This window comes from Marmota monax, unplaced genomic scaffold (assembly GCF_021218885.2).
Source record: "Marmota monax isolate L192 unplaced genomic scaffold, Marmota_monax_Labrador192_F-V1.1 WCK01_AAM20220418_F8-fsc00185, whole genome shotgun sequence".
NCBI classification, from domain to species: Eukaryota; Metazoa; Chordata; class Mammalia; order Rodentia; family Sciuridae; genus Marmota; species Marmota monax.
Window position 1 is genome coordinate 3,501,545 of NW_026693278.1, and position 6,332 is coordinate 3,507,876.

Sequence of the window (6,332 nt, forward strand, 5' to 3'; positions counted from 1 at the left end):
TGCTTCAGCAGCCACAATGGACTAGGAGGTAAACCTGAGTACAGATGCTACCTACTGAAGATGGTACAGCAGAAAGGTAAAAGCATTGGTGACATTATGGAGGCCTCAGTCTTAGACTGTCTACTTCTGGAAGGAACAAACTCTTATGTGTTTATGCCACTGTCACTTTGAGTTTTCTGTTATATATAGCTAAACCTGATACCTAATTGGTACCTTTTTAGAACTGAACTGAATGAAAGCTTTGATGAAATCAGGAGTGTCCTGCTCCTGTAAGTGATCAAACAGAGATGTCGGATTCACTGATTCATTCTTCACATGTTTAACGAACACCACTGTGTGCCAGGACTTATTTGGTCATGAACAGAACAGAGACGTCACGGAGTTGTAGTTGACAGGGGAGAAACACGTGTAATTACACATGTTAACAAGCACCACAAAGGAGCCACACAATGCAGAGATGGGGAGTAACAGAGGGGACGGTGTTTCGATGTGTCAGGCAGTGTGATGGTGACATTTCAGCTGAGGAGTGGGATGTGCATTCGTCAGCTTTCTGCCACTATGACAAATACCTGAGACAATCAACTTGTCAAGAGAAAAGGTTGACCATGGCTCCCAGTGTGGGAGGTCTCAGTCTGCCGTTGGCTGGCCCCATTGCCTGGGATCTAAAGACCTCCCACTAAACCCCGCCCCTTAAAGGGCCCACCACCTTCCAATAGCACCCTGCTGGAGGCTGAGCCTCTAATGCATGGACATTCAGGACCCAAACCGTAGCAGGGATCTTAGTCTCTTCTGGCTGCCGTAACAAAACCCCATAGGCTGATTCCCACGGTTCTGCAGTCTGGAGGTCGGGGAGGACCTTTTGCCAGGTTGGCATCTTCTGGAGACACCCTCCATGGCAGAAGGACCAAACAAGCTCCCACGAGCCTCCCAAAGAACCTCTTCATGTCATCACTGTGGGAAATAAGTTTCAATATGTGAATTTGGTGGAGGGGGACACAGACCTCCTGAGGACAGAGGGAGGGATGCAAAGGAGCTGCTGGGGGGAAGAGCTGGCGGGGGGGGGGGGGGGGGTTTCAGCCAGAGGGGACAAGATGGGCAAAGGCCCTGGGGCAAGCAGCTTTGCCGGTCTGAGAACGGAAGGAGGGGGCCATGATGGGCGGGGTCCTCTCTCCCAGTCCCGGTGGCCAAAGTAGGGTGGGTTTCCCAAGTGCTGGGCAGTCCTAATGCCAGGTTTTCCTACTTCATTATGGTCCTGGCCATTTCCATCTACATCCGGGTAAGACTCTTGGCCCACATTATCCCTACTTTTAGATGAGGACACTGAGGTTCAGAGTGGCCCTGGGGCTCTCTCAAGGTCACACCACTAAGGCAGAACTTGCTTAACCTGTGCCCTCAACTAACCCTGGGAGTCCCGGGTAATTTATTTATTTGTGCTTTGTGCTTCTGTATCACAGCTCTCTCTGGGCTTTTCTTGTTGGAAGCAGATTTTTATCTTCCCTCCTGCAAACCCGGAGGACAGGAGCCAATCTGAGACACCCTGGGGCTGTGAGCTGGACTTCCACAACTTGCTTGATCCTGAGAAGCTTTCATGAGTTGTTTATGCAAACAAGAGACTCTCTGGCATTTTGACTGGAGAGTCTGATTGAGGAATAATGAGACTGGGCCTGGGACTGTGAATTCTAAACCCACCCCACTGGGCTCTCTTAGGCTCAGGCAGGGCTGGAGGGTTTTGCAGCGTGGAAGTAGAGCGCCCTCTGCTGTCCAGGAGGAGGATGGCACCGACCCCCAGGCATTCCCAGGCAGGGCCCTTCTCTGCCTTGCGCCGGTGTTTTTCCTCTGTTTTCCCCTGGAGGGTAATTATGCGTCCAGATCAGAGTTGGGCAGGGGCCAGAAGAGTAAAAGGAAGGTCAAGGTTGTCCCCACCTTCCCAGAACTCACGATCTAATTCTATTGACAGTTATGAGAAAGGCATCCAGAAACCGTCCAATTTACACTTGGCAACTATTTCTTGGGCACCTGCCGTGTTTGGAGTTCTAGGTGTGTAGGTGTCAGTGTCTACGAAGCCCTGCACATCCAGGGACCGCTGGAACGTTGTTCTTGTCAACTACGGCCAGGTGACAAGCACCTGAAGATCCAGAGACAGACAAACACCTCTCACAGGGAGCAGAACTGTGGACTCTTTTTTGAGGGGAAGGAAAGTGGAGGTAACACCCAAATAAAAATAGTACTTTTTTTCTGACAAATAATAAATGTTCATATCAAATGATTCAAATAGTTCAGAAAAGAATAAGCATGAAAGTAAAAATGACCTGGAATTCCACCACCTAGAGATAACTACAGATGCAACTTTAGGAGACCATCCATACGGCTTGCTCTGGTTCATACCCAGACCTGAACCAAATCACTTCATTATACAGGAGGTGTTTTACTGGGGGCCCATTTTCTTTAGTTCTTTTCCCCTACGCTGCTAGTGTTTTGTTTATGTGTTTGTGCAGACCTCCCCGCCAAAGGTAACTGATGTGGAGAGTTTGGAGTACATCCTTTCACACCTTTCTCAAATACTTCACTACAAACATAGCTACAGAACAACATTCAGTTCTCTGCTCTTTGATGCAAGGAGCTGGCATATTAAAGAGATCCATCCCAAACCTACTAAATTAATACCTTGAAATGTGGGCCCCTGAATCTGTATTCCTAAGACTCAGAACATGGAATTCAGGGTATTCTGGTGCTACCGGCTGTATTCTAGTGAGCAGGGAAGACCATCTAGTGAAGGCTCTTGTTGCTTTAAGTAGAAGGGATTAGTTGGAGATTCTGACCAGGAGGATCTTGAACATGGTAACAGGCCAACAGACGGAGGTTTCAGGTAAAGAAACAGTTTGTACAAAGGCACAGATATAATAAAGTTCAGGGTGTGAAGGAGACGGCAAAGAGTGTGGATGTCCAGGTAGGGGCTGTGGAAGAATATGAGGCTGGAAAGATTCAAATTAAAGAGGGCTTTGCCCGTAATTCCAGCTATTCAGGAGGCTAAGGCAGGAGGATTGCAAGTTCAAGGCCAATTTGGGCAACTTAGACTCCACCTCAAAAAAAAAAAAAAAAAAAAATTGAGGCATGCTTTAATCCCAGGCTAAGGAACTTAAAAATAATGATTTGTGGAGATAAGGTCTTGCTGTTGTCCAGTGTGTTAGTCAGTTTTTTGTTGCTGTGACAAAATACCTGAGAAAAGCAACTTTTTAAAGGAGGAAAGGTTTATTTTGGCTCCTTTGGTCACGTGGCTCTGTTGATTCTGGGCCTGAGGTGAAGCAGACCATCATGGCAGCAAGGGCCTGAGGAAGTGAGTTGCTCCCCTCATGGCAGCCAGAAAGGAGACAGAGGGGAGAGGACAGGAGAAGGAGAAAGAGAGGGCTCCAGAGGTTGGGGACAAGATATACTTTTGCAGGGCCTGTCCCCAGTGACCTACTTCCTGCAACTAGGCCCCACCTCCTAAAGGCTCCCAATAATGCATCAACCCATTAGTGGATTAAGCCATTGATGAGCTTAGAGCCCTCATGAGCCAATAACCCCCCCACCCCGCCTTCCCCTCTTCTGAGCCTTGCTGTGCTAGAGATCAAGGGAGTCTTCCAGATGCAACCCATAACACCCAAGTTGGCCTTCAACTCCTGGGCTCAAGCCAGCCTCCTTCCTCAGCCTCCAAGTAGCTGGAACTACAGGCACACACCACCATGCCTGGCAAACAAAATCTTGTAATCTTGTACGGGTCTTTTTTTTTTTTTTTTTAATCTTTTTTTCCAGTGCTAGGGATGGAATCCAGGGTCTTGCACATGCTAGGCCAGCACTCTGCCACTGCCCTCACCCCCAGCTTGGGAGTCAAAGCTAAATATTGTCCTGCTGCATTCTCTAAATGATGGAACACAGGACGGTTTTAGGTGATATGGACCCCTTTGGTCATGTACGGAGAACACTGTCTTTATAGTTCCTTTGAAAATGATCACATCAAAGAGGAAGCCTCAGTCAGGAGCTAGTCTATCTATAACATTCTTCTGACAGTGGCTAATTTCCTTTTAATACAAAGGGGACAGGCCTCCGGCTTAGAGGCCTGGCATGAAACCAGACCAAGGGAGAAGACGTCACTCATTTATTCTCTATTTATGGTAAGGAATCCTTTTGTTGTTGTTGTTTATAACTTTTTTTCTTTTAAAACACATTTGTTTGATTTTTTTGAAAAGCGAGTTGATAGGACCCCAAACTTCTAACTAAATAGTGGTATAGGTGGCACTCAAATGTGGCAAAAAAAAAAAATGCAGGTGGTCCTGGGTTCCTGCATTGGAGAAATAATGTTATAGGAAATGGGGAGCTATTGAAGGTTGTTGAGCAGGAGAGTGACCTTGAGTTTTAAGGAGATGATTCTGACAGCAGGATGCACCCATCTATTCCACGGGTATTTATTGAACAAACAACTGATGGGTGCCAGACAGTGTGCAGGTGTCTGGACATAGAGTGTGAGTCCAGTGTGGTCTCTGCCCCCCAGGAGCTCATCGTCTGATGGACCAAACTGATGTTTAAATAGGAGATGAGGCAGCAGTAGGTGGGTGGTGGAGGGCCGACTGCAGATCAGGGGCGCCCTCTGATGGGTTTGCAGGTGGTATGATTCAGCTGATGGTGTAATTCAAGGCCAAAATATTTGTGACACAGTGAGGACTCAGGAATTCTGAGATTGGCTAGAGTGGTCCCCATCAGTGGGATACTCAGGGCAGGCTTCCTGGAGAAAGGGCCCAAACAGGGACTTGGACATCATCATCATCATGGTCAACATTGCCCGGGAGGCCAACTCTTCAGGAACAGAAAGGCCAGTGCCAAGTGTTTACACCATATTTAACCCTCATAAAACTCTATGAGGAAGTATCGTTACCACTCCTTCCTTGCAATAAAAAGCAGGTGCATAGCTGGGTGTGGTAGTTCACACCTGTAATCCCAACCCTTATGGAGGCTGAGGCAGGAGGACCGAGAGTTCTAAGCCAGCCTCAGCAATTTAGGGAGGCCCTAAGCAATTTAGCAAGACAGTGTCTCCAAAAGAAAAGAAAGAAAAAGGGCTGGGGATGTGGCTCAGTGGTTAAGTGCCCCTGGGTTCAATCCCTGGCAAACAACAACAACTAAAAACAAACAAAACAAAAACAAACTAAAAAACCAAACAGGTGCAAAGAGATTCAGGCCACCGCCTCCTGTCCCAGAGCTCCTAAGTAATGGAGCTGAGATGGAAACCCAGTTTTTTTGGTCTCTGGAGCTCATCAGGAATGGGAGGAATATCAGGTTGGCCTTCTGAACACCAAAGAAACGACCCCAAACCTCCCACCCGACCAGATCTGCAGCACTTGCCTATTTCCACGAAAAAGCTTCAACGTGGCCAATCTGGCTTCCCAGGGTTTGGGGCAGGAGGCGAGGAGAGAAATTTTGGAGGAAACACAGCGCCATCTGTCGGCCACCCTGTGAACTACCAGCTCGAGGTTTTCCTGCGAAGGTTGAAGGAGGCAACGTTCCACGATGTCATCACGACTTCCTGAGGCTGAGTTTATGGCCGCTCTTGAGATAAAGAGCAAAGTGCCTTGAAAAAAATTACTGCGGAGCAGGAAATGAAGGTGGTAGAATCCAATATAATGCCAAAGTTCGAGCAGTGGTGCAAAGCCTGCCACATGAATTCCATGAATCCTACTGCAGGTGTATAAGTGAACCAAAAGATGATTTTTCAAGTTATGCACATTATTTTTTTCAAGCAGATGCTCAATTGTTAGGTCATAAATATAAGTCGTTTTTATCTGCCTACTTACTAAACGTGACTGCTATTTTGGTGGGAAGAGGTGGTTATGAGTGTCCTCAGATGCGGAGCCTGCTTTGAACCACAGAAGGTCAGGGCATCATGCCCTTTATGCAAAGTTGTCTCAAAAACCCTATCAGAGCCATACTTCTGTTTTAAAGATGGTCAAGAAAAACTAACTCAGCCAGGCACGGTGGCGCAGGCCTGTAATCCCAGCAGCTCAGGAGGCTGAGGCAGGAGGATCACAATTTCAAAGCCAGCCACAGCAAAAGCGAGGTGCTAAGCAACCCAATGAGACCCTGTCTCTAAATAAAACACAAACTAGGGCTGGGGATGGGGCTCAGGAGGCAAGTTCCCTTAGGTTCAATCCTTAGTACCAAAAAATATAAAATAAAGAAGAAGATTAACTAACTCACTTGCCCAAGGCCACCCCGTTGCAGGTGGACACAGTGAAATTCAAAGACAATCCTGGGTGCTTCTCAAGAATACAAGCTGCCCGACTGGAGGATGTTATGTTGAATGA